This window comes from Spermophilus citellus, assembly GCF_964194105.1.
Source record: "Spermophilus citellus genome assembly, chromosome: 8".
Classification (NCBI taxonomy): Eukaryota; Metazoa; Chordata; class Mammalia; order Rodentia; family Sciuridae; genus Spermophilus; species Spermophilus citellus.
The window spans coordinates 145350113-145373739 of record NC_138189.1 but is presented as its reverse complement, the minus strand read 5'-3'; positions in this window follow the sequence as shown (position 1 = coordinate 145373739).

Here is a 23627-nt window from a genome sequence, read left to right as displayed (position 1 = left end):
ATTTGGACCTAGTTTTTCTTCAATTAGACAGAGGGTCTCTGGTTTTATTCCTAGGTCCTTGATCCATTTTGAGTTGAGTTTTTTTACATAGTGAGAGATAGGGGTTTAATTTTATTTTCTTGCATATGGATTTCCAATTTTCCCAGCACCATTTGTTGAAGATGCTATCTTTTCTCCAATGCATGTTTTTGGCACATTTTTCTAATATAAGATAATTGTAATTTTGTGGGTTGGTCTCTGTGGCCTCTATTCTGTACCATTAGTCTACCAATCTGTTTGTTTTGGTGCCAATACCTGATGTTTTTGTTACTATTGCTCTATAGTTTCAGGTCTGGTGTAGTGATGCCACCTGCTTCATTCTTCCTGCTAAGGATTGCTTTAGGTATTCTGGGTCTCTTATTTATCCGGATGAATTTCATGACTGATTTTTCTATTTCTATGAGGAATGTCATTGTAATTTTATTGGAATTGCATTAAATCCGTATAGTGCTTTTGGTAGTATGGTCATTTTGATAATATTAATTTTGCCTATCCAAGAGCAAGATAGATCCTTTCATCTTCTAAGGTCTTCTTTGATTGCTTTCTTTGGGGTTCTGTAATATTCATTATATAGAACTTTCACATTTTTCATTAAGTCGATTCTCAGGTTTTTTTGAGACTATTATAAATGGGGTAGTTTTCCTACTTTCTCTTTCTGAGGATTTGTCACTGATATACAGAAATGATTATGAGTTATGAGTGTTGATTTTATATCCTGCTACATCACTGTATTCATTTACTAGTTCTAGAAGTTTTCTGGTGGAACTTTTTGGGTCTTCTATGTATAGAATAATATCATCAGCAAATAGTGCCAATTTGAGTTCTTCTTTTCTTATGCATATCCCTTTAATTTCTTTCATCTGTCTAATTGCTCTGGCCAATGTTTCAAGAATTATGTTAAATAGAAGTGGTGAAATTGGGCATCCCTGTCTTGTTCCAGGTTTTAGAAGGAATGCCTTCAATTTTTCTACTCTTACAATGATATTAGCCTGGGGCTTAGAGTAGATATCCTTTATGATGTTGAGATATATTCCTTTTATTCCTAATTTTTCTTGAGTTTTGAACATGAAGAGGTGCTGTATTTTTTCAAATGCTTTTTCTGTATCTATTGAGATCATCATATGATTATTATCTTTAACTCTATTGATGTGATGAATTACATTGATTGATTTCCATATGTTGAACCGAGCTTGCACCCCTGGGAGAATCCCAATTGATCATGGTGCACAATCTTTTTGATATTTTTTATTCTACTTCCCAGAATTTTGTTGAGAAATTTTGCATCTATGCTCATTATAGATATTGGTCTGAAGTTTTTTTTTTTTATGTATCTTTGCCTAGTTTGGAATCAGGATGATATTGGCATCATAGAATGAGTTTGAAAGTGCTCCATCTTTTTCTATTTCCTGAAATAAATTGGAAAGTATTGGATTAGTTCTTCTTTAAAGGTCTTGTAGAACTCAGCTGTGTATTCATCCGGTCCTGAATAGGTAGACTTTCTTGGTTGGTAAACTTCTTATGGCATCTTCTATTTCATCGTTTGAAATCTATCTGTTTAAATTGTGTATGTCATCCTGATTCTCTTTGGACAAATTATATGACTCTAGAATAATCTGTCGATAACTTTGATATTTTCTATTTTATTGGAGTACAAGTTTTCAAAATAATGTCTAATTATCTTCTGTATTTCTGTAGTGACTGTTTGGATATTTCCTTTTTCATCACATATGATAGTAATTTGAGTTTTATCTGTCCTTCTCTTCATTAACATGCCTAAGGGGTCTGTCAATATTTTTTTTTCAAAGAACCGACTTTTTGTTTTGTCAATTTTTTCAATTGTTTCTTTTCTTTCAATTTCATTGATTCCAGCTCTGATTTTAATTATGTTCTGTCTTCTACTGCTTGTGGTGTTGATTTGTTCTTCTTTTTCTAGGCTTAAATTATTAAATTATGTTAAATTATGTTAAGTCATTTATTTGTTGACATTTTCTTTTTTTAAGGAATGAGCTCCATTCATAGAACTTCCCTCTTAGAACTGCTTTCACAGTGTCCCAGAGACTTCTATATGTTCTATCTATGTTCTCACTCACCTCTAAAAATTTTTAATCTCCTCTTTGATGTCTTCTGTAACCCATTGTTCTTTCAGTAGCATATTATTTAGTCTCCAGGTGTTGGAGTAGCTTTGATTTATTATTTTATCATTGATTTCTAATTTCATTCCATTATGATCTGATGTGGTTCTAAGAACAAAGTGTATTCTCTTGTTGATGGATGAAATATTTTATATATGTCAGTTAAGTCTAACTTAATTGATTGTATTATTGAGTTCTATAATTTCTTTGTTCACTTTTGTTTGGAAGATCTATCCAGTGGTGAAAAAGGTGTGTTAAAGTCACCCAAGATTATTGTGTAGTGGTCAGTTTGACTCTTGAATTTGAGAAGGATTTGTTTTATGAACACCATTGTTTGGAGCATATATTTATGATTGTTATATCTTTGTGTATGGTTTCCTTGAGCAGTATGTAATGTCCACCTTTATCCCTTTTGATTAACTTTGGCTTGAAGTCTCCTTTATTTGTTATAAGGATGGAAACCCCTGCTTGCTTCTGTAGTCCATGTGAGTGGTATGATTTTTCCCAACCCTTCACTTTCAGTCTGTGGATATCTTTTCCTTTGAGATGTCTTTCCCTATGAGATGAGTCTCTTGGAGGCAGCATATTGTTTTTTTTTTTGTTGTTGTTGTTTTTTTTTTTTGTTTTTTTTTTGATCCAATCTGCTAGCCTATGTCTTTTGATTGTTGAGTTTAGGCCATTAACATTCAGGGTTATTATGGAGACATGGTTTGTATTCCCAGTCATTTTTGTTTATTTTTGGTATTTAAGTGACTTGCTTTCTCCTCTGATTAGATTTTCCTTTAGTATAATACCTCCCTCTGCTGATTTTCATCATTGTTTTCCATTTCTTCATTGTGGAATATTTTGCTGAGGATGTCCTGTAGTGCAGGCTTTAACTTGTAAATTCTTTCAACTTTTGTTTATCATGGTAGATTTTTATTTCATCATCAAACCTACGGCTTAGTTTTGCTGGATAATAATATTCTTGGTTGTCATCCATTTTCTTTCAGAGCTTGGTATATGTTGTTCCATGATCTCCTTGCTTAAAGGGTCTGGGTTGAAAAATTTGCTGAGATATGAATTGGTCTCTCCCTATATGTGATATGATTCCTCTCTCTTGTAGCTTTTAAGATTCTATCCTCATTCTGTATCCTAGGTATTTTCATTCTAATGTACCTTGGTGTAGATCTCTTGTAGTTTTTACATTTGGTGTCCTGTATTTGTATTTGGTTTTCCAATTCATTCTTCATGCTTGGGAAATTTTCTGATATTATCTCATTGAAGAAATTGTGCATTCCTTTGGTTTGAAACTCTGTGCCTTCCTTTATCCCAATAATTCTTATATTTGGTATTTTGATGCTGTCCCATAAGTCTTGGATGTTCTGTTCATGATTTCTTACTATCTTCACTGTGTGATCAACTTTATTTTCCAGATTGTATACTTTGTCTTCATTATTTGATGTTCTTTCTTTCAAGTGATCTAGTCTGTTGGTTATGCTTTCTATTGAGTTTTTTATTTGGTTTATTGTATCCTTCATTTCAATGATTTCTGTCTCTCTCTTTTTTTTCAAAGTTTCTATCTCTTACTTGAAGTAATCTTTTGCAACCTGTATTTTCTCTCATCTCTTTGTTGGAGTGATCAATTTTTGCCTGTATTTGCTCATTTACGTCGTTCTTTAATTCACGAATTATTTTAATTATTAATCTTCTGAACTCTTTCTCCGACATTTTATGAACTTCGCTGCCCATGGGTTCTGTTATTACAGTGTCCTTGGTTTGTTTGGGGCACTTCCCTTCTTGTTTTTCCATGTTGTCTATGTGTCTTATTTTCTCGCAGTGTGGATCTGAGATATTACAGTTTCTACCCTATATTCTTATAGTACCCATGCAGATTGTCTACCTTCCCTTGATTTTTGGCTTCTAGACCCAGCTGATGTCTCTCAATGTATACTACTACTTCTAAAGTTGGTGGCGGCAATAGCTAAGATAACTAGAGATAATAGTTGAGGTGCCCCAAGATGGATACAATGCCTTACAGAGATGGGGCTGAAAGGGTGGGCCTCACACTCTCTCTGGGATGCCTGCTCTGAGATGCAGCTGCTTCTAGGCCCTATCTGTTGTCAAAAAGGTAGGGGCCATTGTGTGGGTAAGGCTATGGCCATGACTGCAGTGTCCAAATTGGAAGTGGTTTAGGCTTAGGCTCCCAGGGGTGGGAGGTGGGGGTGAACTTAGACCTACCCTGGACCTGGGTTCCATGCAAGTCAGTTGGGCAGATCTGGGCAGGGCCTTACCTCCCGCAGTAGTCCACTAGTCAGAAGCTGGGCTTTGGCCAGTATTTCTGGTGGAGGGACAGACCTGGGCCTACTGTGAGCATGGGTCCTTCCTGAGCAGACTGGTGTGGGAGGATATGGGCTGAGCCTGGCCTCCTGTGGTCCTAGTAATATTCTTAATAAAATGACCAGCTCAGTAATATTGTGATTCAAATCCTGTGTGTGTGCACACACACTTGCACACATACACACACAAAATTCCCGTAATATATATGTATAAATTTTTTTTTCCTACATGGAAGATATTCAAGTTGTGATCTCCATGTCAAAATCTATGTCATTTGTCCCTGATAAGTTTTAAATAATGGAACTGATAAAGTATTGGCTGTGAATAGAATTAGGCTGGCTTTCACTTGGTCCATTTGGACCCAGTATCACCCATTTTTTCCAACAAAGATAAGTCAAACTCTTCAGATGATTACTTACTCTCCTGAAGGACTGAGATAATATTAATATTCTTGATTTTATGAGTATGTTTTCAAAATTCCTTCTATTCCCAAAGTTTTCATGAAACCAAGTGATTATGAAAGAGTTTGGAATTTTTTACTAAAAATATTTTCTCTCTTCATAAATGAGCAAATCTCCTATTGGCACAGAATACACCTTTGGATATAATATATTTATTCCATGAAATTACCAAGGAGCACTTAGGTCAGTGGAAATAAAAAAATTAAATCAATAGAATGCTCTGAATACGATACTTGTTATTACGCAAATATTGAATTATCTTGTATTCTTGGACAAATTAAATCAGTGAACTCTTTGAAAATAAAATAGGGACATTCTCTTACATTGAGAACTTCTGCTTTAGTCAATTAAAGAGAGAAGAACAATCTTGCCCAGATTTAGGAAATGCCAGTATACAGGCTGCATTGTTATTTTGTTTTGTTTGTGGCTGAGTGAGGACCCTCACGTTGAGATGGCCATGTAAACATTTGAAGGTAGACTCTTTTTCTGTGAATTTTTTTCATTCCAGAGTTCTTATGCTTCATATTATTTACTTGGCTGGCAATTTATGGTTTTAAGGAATCATTTTTCCTATCCTTCCTTAAAATGTCAATTCTGTGAAACCTTAGCAAACTTGCATCTGAAGATTAAGACTGGTTCTCATTACTAATTGATAGTTCCCATCAACAATAACAAAAGTCAATTAAATTAGCTAGAGTTTGGTTCTTGCTCATAATATTTTCTGGTCTATTATGACAAACACTGAAGACTTCATGTTGAACATTTTGAAAACCATTACTACCTCATGACTTCAACTTTTCACAGTAATAATACATCTTAGAAGCATCTCACTGAATTCTACATGATTTTCTGATTCTGAATGGCAGCATGACTGACATAATAATTTCCCAGAGCACATGAATATATTAAATATTTTGCCATTCTTGGAATCTTCATTTTGTATCATGTCAAATAAATTGGCATCACAATCTACACTTTCTCTATGAATTCAGTGCAGTGTTTTAAAAGAAAAATGTAATTGAAAACAAAATAGAAGTAGTGCCATATTTAAAACCAAGCAAATGATTAATCTTCAAATCTATTTAAAGCAAATTCTATTAAAGATTTTTTTATTTTAACAATTATCTTCCAAATTGTTCAGTTTTTCATTTTGAAACAGTCCTCCTAAAAATACTACATGAACAATATTTCTATTAACTTATCCGCAACTTGTGATTTTTAGGAAAGTTAATTATTTTTTTCATAAAATGATTGTTCTTCTTTGCTGAATATATTATTAGGTAGCTACAATTTCCATCATTATCGCAAATAATAGATTTGTGTCTAATTGAATTTTTTAAGTTTATGTGGGAATATAATTTATTTCTGAATTGGTTTCATCTCAGGCAGATTTGCTGACATTTATTATGAGTTCTAGTTATCATTTCACATGTTCTCTAGAATTTTCTATATAGTTATATATATTATTTACCAATTGTGACTATTTTATTTCATCTTTTCTATTTATACTTTTTATTATTTTTATTTCTCAAACTGTTCTGAATGGTTCCTATGACAAGTGTGGACAAAACCAAATGATTGTTGGCCTAAGGCTTGTACTCCTTATTCTAACATTTAGAATGTAGTGTTTGGTATCATAATGTGGCTTATTTGTCATAATGATCTTTGTGATAATTTCTTATATATTACTATAATAGGAAAGTTTTTATTTTTATTTATTTATTTTTTTAAAGAGAGAGTGATAGAGGATAGAGAGAGAGAGAGAGAGAGAGAGAATTTTTAATATTTATTTTTTAGTTCTCGGCGGACACAACATCTTTGTTGATATGTGGTGCTGAGGATCGAACCGGGGCCGCATGCATGCCAGGCGAGCGTGCTACCACTTGAGCCACATCCCCAGCCCAGGAAAGTTTTTATTTCTGGTTTGCTTAATACTTTGGTCAGGATTTTCTGGCAAAAATATAAAATGTATGCATATCAAGCATCTCTTTGTTTAAGTTGCATTCTATGAATAAAAGCTGGTGATCACATCATGATCTATAATATTTATGGGAATGGTTGAATACCAGTATGCCTTTTTCTAACAGAAGGACACTTAGAAAAAATTACCAAATATAACCTGTGTTCTCATCGATAATTCTAAAAGCAACATCAGCTCACACTTAATGAATTTTAATGTTATTTTGTCAGTTCTTTGTCATCCTTAAAGGAGAAGTTTTATGTGAATATTTTTTAAAAAATTTTGAGACTACATGTGAATTATGCAACCTAAAGAATGAGAGAAAATATTTACATATAATATGTCTGATAAAAGTTTAATATGCTGAATATATAAAGAACTTCTACAACTGAAATTTAGTCTTTGGAACTAGGCTTGACATTGCATTGATTATGAAACCTCCTTTAAGCTACTAAATTTCTTGCAGTCCCTCTTTTTGTCCCCACGTTCGTAAAATAAGAGCATTCTAATAGATGGTCTTTAAAAAAGTCCATAAACTCAAATATACTATGATTATATGAATAGGATTTTTATGTTCCTATTAACAAGTTGATGGAAAGTTCATTAGAAATGTGAACTATCACCAAGGTAAGGCAGTTAATATGGAAACCATGTCAATGATTGTATTGATTACACCAATTTTATACATATCTAGAACATTTAAGTAAAAGTATTGAAACTGCCAACAGCCAACCCAGGAAAACTAGCACAAGTGATATATCAACTCAGAAATGTGCAGTTTTAGTCACACTGTGCAGCAAGGATTTCTTGTCATGTGTTAAGAATGTGCAATAAATATGGGAAGCTCTATCTCCTTTCAGTCAGTGAGTAAATGAAACCAGGACTTTCAGATTTCTTGGATGGCTGGATTGCTGATCATTTATAAATTGGTTCAGTGGCCTTCACAGAAGGGTTGACTTCCTTTCTCAGAGTCTTAGACACTTAGGAAAAAACTCTATAACGATGATAGTAAACTAAATCTAATGTGTTTTCAAAATAAAAATAAAAATGACTACATTATTTAATATTGATTTAAACACAAAAAATTATTTATTTTGAAGAAACTCAAATTAACTCTTACAAATGGAAGAAATGCAACTATCATTTATGAGGTTGGCAAATGAGCAAGGATTTAAAACTGTCATAAACTTTTGAAGTGCGGGGGTCAAGGGGGAAATTCCTGTCTGTACCAGTTAAGTAATGAATGATGCATGTTTATAAGTTTTGTGTTTTGTACATTAATGTGTGCAGATTATGCCCCAGTGTTTTCTTAATAAATGCATTTCACTGTAGATTATTTCTCATTAAACTACCATATTTACTTACACAACTTTATGTTCATCACCTTCAAAGCTGCTTTTGGGTGAACCTTATAAATGTGTAAATAGGTAGTTATTCTAAATATTTAGGAATCAATAAAAACTGAATAGTAAGGTTAAAACTTGATTTCAAACATTACATAAACTTGATTTCAGCTATTATTTAAAAAATCTCAAGTGTTAATATTTGGTTTTAAGCTTTGTGACCCACATTTTCAGCCTCATTTTATCCATTGTAACTTTCTATTTAAAATCCTTTCCCACTATTGTAAATGTTGGTGGCAGCCTGCTGTGAGCAGTTTTCTCTACTCCTAGGTTTGCTTTATGGAGGTGAGGGTTAATGGCTGTAGGCAGGAATCCCTGCAGTAATCTGGGTCACTTATTTTACAGATCAGTTATTTCTTTACCCAGAACAGTCTTAAATTACTACCTTGAACACACACACACACACACACATACACACACACACACACTTACTACACGCTTTCACCTTGTTCAAGAAATAATCGAAAGAGAATGCAGTGTCTAAATCCAAACTGAAAAATGAAAATAAAGAATAACAGAACGGAGAGGAGACATGTAACATTATGATAATATTTTTATACTCTAATGTTTTTATATTTTTCCTAGTCGCCTCTTGAATTTTTTTTTCTCAAAGAAACACTAATTCTGTGACAATTTTCATCTTTGAAAACATATTAATCCACAGTTTACAGTCTCTATTGTTATAATCTTCATGGCTTAAGCAATTATTTTGAACATGCATTTGTCTAGCAATAATACTTAAATGTATCAGAAGTCTTCCCCCACCATGCCAAAATCAGATTTAATGACACATGGAATCTCATTTTTATTAACATAAGTTTAATTAACACTTAAGTAAAATAAAGTAGCTTATTATTTTCATGATATTCTGTGAATATAAGTGAATGTTTGTCATAGATAAGAAAATGTTTCACATGAATAACAATTATCAATGATATTTCAAATATAAGTAGACGTTATAATGGATCTACTAAAACTAAAGAATTACATTCCAAATTAAAAAAAAACCATTATATATACTTTTACTTTGTTATTTTATTTATTCACTATATAAAGAGGCTTAAAAAATGCATTTATTCTATTTTAACTGATGCCTATCTAAATGCATAGATTTGTTTTTGAAAAAGTAAGGGCAGTTTTGTAATCTAAGAGTTTTCCATATAAAACACTGCACATATTCATGTATTATTAAATGATTTTATGACCTTTTGTAACATAACATTATTTTATGATGGATTGTCCTAGATCAAGCTTCAATTTTTTAAACTTGTCTTTTCTTTTCAGGCACATTCATCTTTTAAGTATAATGACCAATGTGATTTAAAAAATAGGTGGAAAGGTAAAAATGACTACATTATCCATTATTGTATTACAAAATCAATTGCCATAATTGTAATAAAAAGCTTTAAAGTTTCTGATACACTTTGTAAAATAATCTTCTAGAGGATTGTCCTAATATACATGCCTACAGGCTACACAGTCAACATCTTGTTTTCTTACAGTGCTAATATTGTTTTACATTTTCATTAATAATATGCTATAAATTGGTAAAATTTGAAAGTTTATTTTTTAAATTTTTATTTTCATAATTTTTATTTACTAGTATGGAAAATCTTTTAAGTTTTTTTTTAAATTTTGCTATTGCTTATCAAAAGTGCTAGTATATTGTATAACTATTTAATGATGCTTTTAATGTATTAGTTATTCATTCTGCACTTATTTGAAAGGCTACTTTCCTTTATAGTATGCTAAGGTTGAATATATGCTTTGAAATTTCTATTTTTTATTTTAGATGAAGAAAACTACTTCTGGAAAAGGAGAGGATTGACATATAGCTGTCTTTTTCATTCTGTAGTTGGTAATACATGGTGGTTCTTAGTTCTTAGCAATTTGTCTGGTTACTTCTGATAATCAATGAGACTCTGGCATGCCAACTAGTCATGTAAAATCATGATTCTCAAAGAGATATGATGTTGAGCACCAAAAGCAGAGGAGGATTCATGGTGAAGGCCCAGGGTTTGCCTTGGTCTTGCTCTGTCAATAAAGTGTAACTGTCATCTATACCAGAGAAGACCGACCAAGTGGGAAGACTTTTGATGAACTTGTATCAGAAGATAAAGTCAATTGGCCCTAGAAAAAGACAGAAACTATGAGTCTTCTGATTCACTGAGTATTAAAGTCAAACAATATTGAAATGGATTGGGTGTCAAACAAAGTAATCCAAACAGCACAGGCTTAGAGGAGTCTCCTTTAGATGAAACAAGGAAGAAATTGTTCAGTTATTCTGAGGGTTGGAAATTGTGCCAAATGGGATAACATTTCCAGAGGACTTCTATGGGAAGAGTATACAGGAGCCCTTTGTGCAATTAGCTTCACAGGAAATAGCTGAAAAAGCTCCAAAGAGATACAAGGAAAGAATACAGCATGGTATATTGAAATATTTAAGAGCAGTTGAGCTGACCCTGGAAATAATCATGACCAACCACCAAAGCTTCTGGTCATGCCTAAGGTCTTGCAGTGGTCAGGTCATTATGGCAGGGGGAGCTGGCTTTGAGAGGATGGGGTGCGATGCTCATGGTGGAGGTTAAGATGATCATCATGTCTATTAAAGATGGCTATGGATTTGGGTTAGATAGATTTGAAAGAGAGATCAATTAGTACTTTCAAGGAATGTCTGTTCACAGATAAAGGGATGGTGGCTGTACCTTCTAGAGTACAACAGAGCATTGTGTACACATGTGGAGCGGGGGAGGTTACCTTACAGAACTACCGAGAATGATATTTATAATTTTTTTTCCATGTTCCAACCTGTCTGAGTACACATGGAGGTTGATCTGATGGCAGACTAACTGGGGAAGCAGATGTTGAGTTTGCTGTTCATGAAGATGTGTGGCAACTATGTTAAAGAAAAAAAATGTTATTTTAAAACTTTTTCAATCCAAGTGTATGGCTTGTTGAAATTGGGATTTTTTGGAAAGATTTAACATGCAATATATTTTAACAACAGTCATCCAGAATATAACAGCAAAGCTGGGTAAACCATATAACCACTGTTCAGCTTTTCTCAAGTTAGTTACATTGTAGGATGTACTTAAATAGTAAGCATATTTAGGTTAAAGCAGTTGAATTATGCTAAACTTTGCTCTTATACCACATTACGTTGAACACTGTTAGATTCATATTGAAACACATTTTTATTGTAAATCAATATAGGAGCTGTGTCTACAATTAAAAGGGAGACATTTGACAAGTTTATTATTTCTAATTTTATTTACCAACTGGTAAGAAGCATTATTTTTTTAAGTTAACGAAAATTTGAGCTGCAATAACCAAAACTTTAGAATTTTGTTCTTGGTGTTTCTATGAAATTCTGAGATTGTGACTTAAATCTTCACTTCATTGTGATTTCCTTTTAGATATATTGTGCTAAGTAAAACTTGTCAAATGCATTTCCCTTTAATAATAATAGAAAGAACCACACAGTTACAGTAACTAAATAATCTACCTGCAAAATAGTAGACAGAGCTATTTTATCCCATTTTCAAAATATTATTTGCTGCTTTATTAATATCACTAGAAATATTTAAGAAATGCTATATAGTTAAAAATATTATTTAAAATTATTTGGAACTGCTTTGGATTTGAAAAAATATTTGGAAGTAACTGAAATTATTGACATTTTATTTCTGTTGAAGAATATTGCATATATATTAGACAAAGATGCCAAAAACATGCATTGGAGAAAAGAAAGCCTCTTCAACAAATGGTGCTGGGAAAACTGGAAATCCATATGCAACAAAATGAATTTCAACCCCTATCTCTCACTATGCACAAAACTCAATTCAAAATGGATAAAGGATGTAGAAATAAAACCAGAGACTCTGTGTCTAATTGAAGAAAAAGTAGGCCTTAATCTCCATCATGTGGGATTTGGCCCCAACTTTCTTAATAAGACTCCTTTGGCTAAAGAATTAAAATCAAGAATCAATAAATGGGATGCAATCAAACTAAAAAGTTTCTTCTCAGCAAAAGGAACAATCTGTGAGGTGAATAGAGAGCCTACATCATGGGAGCAAATCTTTATCCCTCACACATCAGATAAGCACTAATCTCTAGGGTATATAAAGAACTCAAACAAGCTAAGCATCAAAAACAATCCAATCACAAAGTGGGCCAAAGACCTAAACACACACTTCTCAGAAGATGATATACAATCAATCTATATATATATTAAAAACTGTTCATTATCGCTAGCAATTAGAGAAATACAAATCAAAACCACTCTAATATTTTATCTCACTCCGGTCAGAATGGCAGCTATCATGCATACAAACAACAATAAGTGTTGGTGAGGATGTGGAGAAAAAGGTACACTCATACACTGCTGGTGGGACTGCAAACTGGTGTAGCCAATATGGAAAGCAGTTGGAGATTTCTTGGAAATTTGGGAATGGAACCACCATTTAACCCAGCTGTCCCACTCCTTGGTCTATACCCCAAGGTCTTAAAAACAGCACACTATAGCCATACAGCCACATCAATGTTTATAGCAGCACAATTCACAATAGCTAAACTGTGGAAGCAATCTAGATGTCCTTCAATAGATGAATGAATTAAAAAAATGGTGTATATACACAATGGAATATTACTCAGCCTTAAAAGAGAATAAAATCATGGCATTTTCAGGTAAATGGATGGAGTTAGATAAGATAATGCTAACCAAATGCCAAATGTTTTCTTTGATATAAGGAGGCTGATTCATAGTGGGATAGGGAGGGTGGGTATTGGAGGAATAGATGAACTCTAGATAAGGCAAAGGGGTGGGAGGAAAAGGAGGGGGCATGAGGTTATACATGATGGTGAAATGTGATGATTATTATTTTCAAAAGTAAATGTATGAAGACACATATTGGGGTGAATATACTTTGTATACAACCAGAGATATGAAAAAAGTGCTCTATATGTGTAATAGGAACTGTAATGTATTCTGCTGCTTATATAAAAAATTTTAAAAATATTCTTGCTTTATTAATATTACTAGAATTTTAAAAGAATTGTTATATAGTTCAAAATATTATGATAACATTATTTGGAATTGCTTTGGATTTGCAGAAATATTTAGAAATAAGTGGAATTATTGATATTATTTTTCTGTTGAAGAATATTGCAAATTTCTCTAATCAAGCTCTAGTTGGAGTATTAAAGTTATGTATTATTCTTTATGTAGGAAGTTCTTAGTTTTGACAAGTTTTTATTGCTATAGGATTTACTTTTATTGGTATTATTAATGACATTGTGTTTTCAAAATCATTCTCTTTATCTTAAAACAATGTCAATGTTTTAGTTGTTTTCTAATAAATTATTGATAAGCTACCATTGTTTTCATCTCTCACTACTAGTCTTAATTATTCTAGTTCAGAATTTATGTTATTTTCAAATTATTTTGCTTTCAAATGTTACATATGATTCTATGTAATATTTGTTTCCATTTACTATAGGCAAATAAAATCCATATATAGTTAAAAATTCATTAATTCATATGCCAAACTCTCATTCTAAATGACTATGACATTAAAATACAGCAAGTTGCTATTATGGTCTATAGATTTCTTTTTTCATATATATGGTCAGTTAAAGAATTTTGTTAAACTCATAAATAGCTTATGTAAAGATATTTTGAAGTACTTTTTTAGATTATTTCATTTACTTGAAAATGAGGAATTAAAAGCATATTTATCATGTCTGTCTTAAAATGTTTCAATAATATTTGGTACATATTTATCAGTGAATTGCATTTTTAAGTTTCAGGCTTTTGACATTTTGCATTTAAAAAGTTTTGTTCTTCTTTTTAGAACCACTGTCATTATCATCTTATTGAAGTCTCCTAAAAATGACTTGATGTTTGAAAAACAGCAGGTTTCCAAGCTTGCTGTCCATCATATTATGTAATATTTATATATCAAATATGTCTTTCATTTCTATAATTATAACAACAATCATTTTGAAGTTATTCTTATAATTATTAAGTCATTAAAGCAACTTGGCTTTTGTGTAGATTAGAATTTGATAGATTTAATAATTAATAACCCCTTTCTAAAGGGAAATTTTTAAAAAAACTGAGATTTTCTCAGATAAGTTCTTTGAATTATCATTAAAAAATCCAATTAGAATAAGGTCTCTACAAATGAAATGATTTAGCAACATCAAAGTTTTAGTATGAAATAGTATATTACTAATTGAAAGTGAATTGGAGCATATATTCCAATTACTATCTTTCATACTGTAGAGGAAATACTGGTGTGTTATAAAGTATAACATTAAAAATTCATTAAGTCAAGCTTAAAAATCTATTAAAAGATAAACATGAATTCATTTTTCATAGCCTTAACAACAATCACAAAATTTTTATATCATTAATCTTGTTTGGATTTCTAAAGCAAGAAATTTTAATAAAGTTAGATATTTCTAGCATATGAAACTTTAAATTTAATATAAGGAGATATATAAGGTATTTGTCATACACAAGCACTTAATTTTGTTTTATTCCTATAATAGAAATATTTTCACTGTTCTAATTGTAATTCAAAATTAGAAATACATGGTCATTGTATAAAATAATTTGTTCTATTACAAAATATATAAAAAGAACATACTCACCCATAACACACTGAAACCTAATAAAATAACTATTGTTTTGTGTTGGTGTGCATCTTAACTTTTTTATGTTATTTACAATGTGTGGTTTTCTGTGGATATTTATGGTTATTTACAAAACAAGGTCAGTATACCAGTTATACATCCTAAAGTATACTCTATTACACAAACCACTCTCATAACTATCCAAAATATTTATTTTATTATTGGATATATATATATATATATATATATATATGTGTGTGTGTGTGTGTGTGCATAACAATAACAATAGCAATAACAATAAGATTATAAACTTCTGCTATTCTCCAAGCAATAACAATAGCAACAATAACAATATACTTTCATATATCTGCTAAATTTTTTCCACAGTAAAAATTAATTAAAGTTACTATGTATGTTAATTTCCTAGAGTCACTGTCACGAAATACCCAAACTAGGTTCCTCAAAGAACATAAATTTATTTTCTTACTGTTGTGGAGACTGAAAGTCAGTAGTTAAGAGCTGGGCCATGCTATCTGTGAAAAGCAGGAAAGGATATTTCCTGGCCTATTCTAGCTTGTGGTCCAGGGCATTTCTTTGACTTAGATATCAACCCTACATTCTCAGGAGGAAAATGATGAGATGAAATCATATTACTGGAGTGATTATGGCCCCCCTTAGACAGTATTGGTGCTGTCCCTTGATCACTACCACAGATCCTTTGGTCAAGAAGATCTGGCCTCCTAAGATAATGAAAGGTCTTGAGCCATGAAGGTGATCAGGGGAAGGTGCTCCCTGAAAGCAGAGGCTGTCTCTTGGTCTGATGGCTCCCGTAGGGGCCTGAGAATCACAGTGCTCAGATTTGTCTTTCTACAGGGATGCGTCCAGTCCCTTCAACATCAAGGATGGTTCAGCACATGGAGGGTGCAGAGGATTCAGCAATCAGCTTCTCCCAGCCTGACATTCAACAGTCTCCAAGAAGAGGAAAGACAGAGGGGGCAAGAGGCACAATCTACAGTAGGGAAGGACCCTTGGTGAGCTGCAGAAAGCAACCAACCTTGTTTCTTTGTGTAGAGTAAAACCACTTTATTTTGTCAACGTCACTCTTTTGGGAGCTGAGAGCAGAAAGAAAAAAAAAAAAAAAAGAAGAGAGAATAGACATTAGGCACAGAGTGAAAGGTTCTGGGGCTCCAGGACCCAGCCCACTATTCTGTTCTCTCACCCCTTGCTAAAGAAAGGCCCTAGAGAAGAGTTCACCACCAGCAGCAGTTTCCTTCACCAATAAATATGAATTTTCATGACAGAAGAAATGGGGATTGGGAGAAGGAATAAGATGGAGACAGAGGGGAGAGACGTGGTTACAGACCCACAGCAACTATCTCAACTGCCTCCTCCTTTTTAATCAAGATTCTGCCATGCCTGGCCCTCCACCTGTAGGGCTGCTCTGGAGACTGATTGAGAGGAGGCACCTGGCAGAGACAGGGGCTGAGGGAGGGAGAGAGGGAAAAAGCCAGGGAAGGAAGAAAGGAAGTGTTTCTCCCTAGAGCCTGCAGCTGGAGGTCTGAGGCCAAATAAGGACAGACAGAAAAGGAGGGGTGGGGGGAGGTGGGACAAGTCCACTACCTGGAACAGCGCCAGGAGGAGCAGGACTCAGAGAAAAGTCATCCCTGCTTTGTTTGGTAGAGACTCTTGCGGTAGCAGAATTCCAGTCCCCGCCTCCCTCTTACTCCACATTTTGTGTCTGTCTTCTCATTAGGAGAAGATGAAGTCACACTCTACTCCAGTGTGACTTCATCTTCACCAATGACAGCTGCAAAGACCCTATTTTCAAATCAGGGCACATTCTACCACACAGTGGGTTAATGTTTCAATGTACCTGTTTCACAAAGGGGACTCAATTCAACTCATAATGCTATGTGAAAAGGTATGGACTTAAAAAAACATCAGCCCCACACATTCAGAAGTTTGTTCTGAGACACATAACATCTAATATCACTAATTCTGAGTGCCCTCCCAAACTGTTCCTGTTAGGGTCCTTTCTCATCACACAATCTGAAATTTCTCATTTGTAGCGTCATTTTTATTCTTTCTTTGAAAACTTGCAAGAAGAAATCAGTTTTACTTACATTTTTACTGGATAATATGACTTTTCTGATGACCTTTCTGATCATTCACTCACTGATTCATTCTCTTGCCTACACATTTTTTATATTTGAGTTGTTCCTATATCAGTAATAATTAGTCATAATGCAAATATTTTCATATTTCCTTTTTTAACTTCAATTCACTTTTGTGTTTATTTTTACTTTAAACCCTTTGATTTTTTAAAAATTATGTTCATCTATCTGTATTTTCATTGATATCGTATATACCTTGTGTCACGCAATGTCTATTCATCTGCACCAAAGTTAATGAAAATTTTCCTAGACTTTAACTAAATGTTACCATTTCATTTTAATACTGACTTGAAACTCTTTTAAATATGATTCTTGATACAAAATCCATAACACTTTATTAATATTTGGGAATATTTATACTCATCTTAAATTTTATTAAATATACCCATAATATTACATATGTATATATACCCTAGATAATACATTGTTAATTATTTAAGAGTCCACCTGATACATTGTAAAAAATGCAAGTTGTAGATGATGTATAGATTGATATGTGTGAAACTGAACTAAATGTAGACATTAGTTTTGAATTTTGCTCCCTTAATCACATGACACAATAGTTGCATATTTTTATTTCAATAATGATGGGAACATATTGGGAATGCAAAATTATTTAGTTAATCATTAGTTTTAAAGCTTAATGTTAACAGTACTTTATTTTTTAAGTTTCCTTTTTCTAATAACCTGAAGAATATTTTTATGTATAATCCCATTTTTTAATCACTGTGATATTTTCATCATTTCTTATTCCTATTTTGCAGATGAATAAATATTTGCTCAAGATATCACACTAACTTGATCAGTGTCATAGGGACAGAACAACCGGAAAATCTATATCACACCCAAAATCATAATGACGACTTTACTGTGTTCATATTGTAGTGGTTAAGAACTTTTTATCAACAAGAAGAAAGATTTGGGGTGCATTTCAGTTTTATTATCTAACAAGGTAGTACAGCTAATGCTGCTACTTAAGTTGAATCTGGTAATTATAAAACCGTGAAAGATTAAGTGAGAAATTTCATTTAGTGCATACATTAAACCCCACCACCAATTAAACCTGGGTAAGCATTAAATCATAAATTAACACCTCCTCATTAATGGTATGTTTATATTTTAACTTTATAAGTTATTTTTTGAAAAGTCCAAAAAATTATTTCCTTTAAGAAATTCATTTTACCAATCATATAGTGAATGAAATATTGTACTTTGACGTTCTAATAAGCACAGCAGCTATCCAATACATAACTCAAAAAAGTAGAATTTGTCATAGATATTCATAGCACATCTGATCCCTCCAGCTAAAATTTTTTAATATTTTTGGATACTTCTTTTATTGAAATTGAAAATGAAAAAGTATTTCAAGTTACTGAAATGATAAAAATGCTATTTTTAAAATGAATGGCTTTATTACTTGAATGAGATATTATATTTTCAAATGATCTAGTGAGCACAATAACAGAAGTCTCATCACACTGCTTTGGAACCCATGGCTAAGATATATATTTTTTTTCCAAATAAATGTGTCATAAATACACTTACACACAAGTTTATTCACAAATGTGCAGAACTGTCTATTTGCTAGGATGTTTCTGCCTTATATATCATCAACTAATCTTAATGTCATTATTCAAAATTCCTCTACATCAATATTTCATCCCTTATAAAAGAAAATTATAGGCTTAAATTATATGTAGGTTCTAACAAAATATAGAAGAAATAGAGGGCAAGTTTAAAAGCAATTAACACTTTTTTTTTTTTTTGGCCTTTCCTGAAGGTGAGGAAAGAGATTAATCATTAATTGTTAAGGAGACAGAAGGAAAGGGATGGTCAGAAACAATAATACTTTAAAACATATTCAGATAACACTTAGTAATAGCAATTTTTAATATCAGTTTTGAAAAATATGTGGATTTTTTTCTTTATAAGTCTGACTTCTGTGGCCACATCATTATCTTCTGGTCAGAAGAATCAGAGGAAGATCTGTGAGTAACCACGGGAAAGAGTCCTCAAAAAGGGAGCACATTCTTTTCCATGCTACTTCGTTTCTAAATGGAGAATATTAAAACATGAATATTGGCAGATACAGCATGACAGAAACTTAGGTAACGGGTGATCTCAAATCTCAACACCCAGGGGCTGCTCTACATTTATGTGTGATGCACAAAAACATCTACTTTGATTGAACCACTGTGATTTGGGGCTTTATGTGCCAAACAGCTGCACCAAATGACAACTTATAAAATCATATTTATGTTGCCACTTAATTCTAATTGTGGATATGTATATACTTGCATATACTTCCAATAGCCACTAGTTTACTCTTTAATTATTTGTGTGTGTGTGTATGTGTGTGTGTGTGTGTGTAGATATAGAGTAATTCACATGAGTGATTTTGTGGGAAATAAAAGTATTTCTGATTTATATTGTATTGACCTTCTAGTTGGGCAATAGTTTTGTCTTATATCAATGATTTTTATATGTATTGAACATATTTCTTTCTTTGCCTACTTGTCAAAGTTTATAATTATGTCATGTGTGAAAACATTATTTTAGGCAGAGTAATATGTACGTAATTTGATAAAGCATTGGTTATTTTGGTCATATTTTCCACATTCTAGTTAAAAATGTCTTTTCTCCATTTATGACCTCTCTAATAATTCTATTTAAAACTCTTTATTTTTAATGATTGAATATTTTTCTATTTTTTCTTATTGTTCCATTTGTGACCTGTTAGAAAACTAGGTTATATAATTGACTTATAATTTTGTAGTTTCAAGGATTCCTGATGATTTTGCTATTAGCATATGTACTTTTTTAATAGATGTTATAATACTACTTTATTTAAAAGTTATCATTTACCAGAGTAATTTTTTGTCTTCATACATATACTTAGCATAATAATGACCGTATCATTCCACCATCTTTCCTGCCCCCATGCCCCCTCCCTATCCCCTTCCTCCCCTATCTAAAGTTCCTCCATTCCTCCCATGCCCCCACACCTCCAGAATTCCCATTATGGATCAGCATCCACATATCAGAGAAAACATTCTACCTTTGTTTTGGGGGTATTGGCTTACTTCACTCAGCATAATGTTCTTCAGTTCCATCCATTTATCTGTAAATGCCATGATTTTATTCTCTTTCAATGTTGAGTAATATTCCATTGTGTATATATACCACAGTTTTTTTATCCATTCATCTACTGAAGAATATCTAGGTTGGTCCCACAGTTTAGCTATTGTGCTGCTACAAACATTGATTTGGCTGTGTCCCTGTAGTGTGCTGTTTTTAAGTCCTTTGGGTATACACTGAGGAGAGGAAAATCTGGGTCAAATGGTGGTTCCATTCCCAATTTTCCAAGGAATCTCCATACTGCTTTCCATATTGGTTTCAGCAATTTGCAGTCCCACCAGCAGTGTATGTGTGTACTTTTCTCCTCAAATCTTTGTCAACACTTATTGTTGTTTGTATTCTTAATAGTTGTCATTAATAGCAAATGTAGGCAAAGCATATAGTCTGGGGGCAAATTCATAAAACTTCTAAACTTGATTGAAAAATTAGTAGTAATAATAACATCAGTAGAAGTAACATATAACATATATAGTCCATATATGGACATACATAGGATAGCATGAGTACTTTTATGTGCACTGATTTGGCCTGTATTTGCTTTATATTTTGGTTGGTATATGTGAGTGTAGATCAGCCGCAATTCTTGGGCTCTGTGTCTATCACATCTTTATCACTTCTTGCAGTTTTTATTCTTGCTGCATCATTGTGCTTTCTTCTCTTTCTGTAAGTTTTGAGCAATGTGTATTTTAATCTAGATCATATCTTTTGGCACTATTAATTAAGTTTTCTTTATTTTAATTGTGTTGCTTGGGTTTAGTCCTATCAAATTATATTGTGCTTTTACACATAGCAGACTGTACTGTTCTGTGCTTCTGACATGTTTATTTTCTCTCTTTTTGTCTTCTCTTTCTCTTCCACCCCCTTTTGGACTGTTAGCATTGTTTTTCTGTTAACTTCTTACAGTGATTAGAAAGTGGCTCATTTTACTACTTTTCTTTCACAGAGTGGCCCAACCATTTTTTTCCTGCATGAAATACACCTACTATTGACCAACTGTTCTACCTGTCAATCAATCTATGGCTTTCCATGCTTTACATCTGGTTTTAACTATTATTCCTTACACTTTTGTTTACCTCCCAAACCTCCCAAAATATTGCAATGTTTTCCTTTTCTTTTTTTATATTTATGCACTTATTTAATAATATTTATATTTACAGTTGCTTTTCTCCCTCCACTTCTGTTCAATTTCTAGTGTCTTAAGTAAATACTTAGTATATATAGTAATATCAACGACTATATACGTTATATGTTACTTCTATTGATGTTATTATTACTACTAATTTTTCAATCAAGTTTAGTAGTTTTATGAATTTGACCCCAGACTTTATGCTTTGCCTATATTAGACACAATGTAGGTTTCATTTTCTGTACAAAAATTGTAATAAAAATCTCAACATCAATACATGATATGTCCAGATCTGACACTGATACCCTGTTCTTCAGAGTTTGTGCAATATCGACTTGCTTATTTCCAAATTTGGTTTATTAGCCCTTCTTGGGTCTCTGGAATCTATGGATGTTCATCTGTATTTTGAAAACCTTGATCATGTAAATTGGTTTGGTTTATTTTATCCATGATTTCTTGCTATTTTTAGTAGAAAGGAGTAAGTGTTATCGTTTGGTTACTATATTCTATAAGAAAAAAAACTATAAGACCTCTTGGATTTTTGTCTTTGGGGAAATAATTCAATATCCACTTTAATATTATTTTAATAAATAATGCAAAACCTGCAAAATGTTTTTGTAAAGGTCCAGACAGTAAATATTACAGACTTGACTGTCTATAAGATCTTTGTTGCACTACTCAACTGTGCCACTGCAGTAACAGAGCAGAAAATACACAGATGAATGAGTGTGAGTCTCTTCCAGCAAATTGAAAAAAAAATAAGTTTTATAATAGAATTTGCCTGAAGGCCATATGTTGCTGATTTCTGCTGTAATGCACTTTATAGTACTTACAGTTTCTAAGACTTGGTAATGGTTGAAAACATGAAGATTTCCCAAAAAACTAAAAGTAGAGTTACCATATTATCCATCCACTTCTTGGTAAATATCCAAGGAAACAAAACCAGGATACTGAAGAGGCATCTACTCTATCACATTAATTGTAACACCGTTTAAAAATTCAAGAAATGGGGAAGTAAACTACAATGTCCATTACCTGATGAATAAATTTTAAAAAGCATGGTACATATACAAAATGTAATGCTATTCAACTATAAAAAGGGATAAAATTATGTCATTTATAACATCTATTGGACTGGAGATCACTGTGTTACGTGCAATAAACAAGGCAGAGAAAGATAAATATCAGATGTTCTCATTCTTTGTGGAATCCAAAAAGATTGGATCCCACAGAAGCTGAGAATGGTGGTTATGAGAGACTGGGGAGAGAAGGGGTGAGAAAAAAATGGGGTGATGTTGGTCTATAAGTAGTAAGTTAAAATTAAGAGCAAGTAGCTCTGGCGCACTATTGCACAGTAAGTTAATTTTAGATAACGAATATGTTGATATGTTTTTTTTTAAATGTAGAAGAAAACATTTTGAATGTTTTCCTATTAAAAAGGGATAAATTTGGGGGATGACAGATATGTTTAACCTAGTTACAAAATGTATATATGGATCTAAATATCACATGGCATCCATTTAATATGCACAATTTTTAAAATTTATGAAACATTTTATAATTTAATTTTAAAAGCATGCAGTATATATATGATGAATTTTTCTGATCTTTTTCATGAAATATCTCTTATCTACTTTAATATTTGTTTCTGTATCACTTATAGTGTTATATCAAACACTTCTGTATGAAAAATACTAAATGAGTTTATCTTATTTATGCTCATGTAGTACTTCAGAGAATTAGAATTTGCACTGTTGTTAAATACTAACTACTGAGCAAGAATATATAAACTACACTTATGCACTGTGCCTTTTCTGCTCTTATCTATAGAGTCTCACTGGAAGTTCCACATCCATTTATGGAAGCCCTAGAACTTGCATTGAGAACACTGGATAAGAATTTTTTGAACATATGTTTTAAATGTAATAACATGTGCCAAAGATACATGCAGCAATCAGTAACATGGTAAGAACTAAATTTGGTGGTAGATCAAAGGAACAGGGCACTGCGGCAGGCAGAGGATCAAACAAAAGAGAGGGAGAGAATATAAACTTGCACAGAAGAAGGGAAAATCCACCAAAAGCACTCCAGAAGGCAGAAAGCCCCACTAGTCTATTCAGGGGAACAAGGCCGGCTCTCACTATAGGACACAGCTTATCCTTGAAAGCATCTCCTATCCATATTGCATTTTTCTTTGGTAGACTAACCACACAAAACAAGGTTGCAACTAAAATTT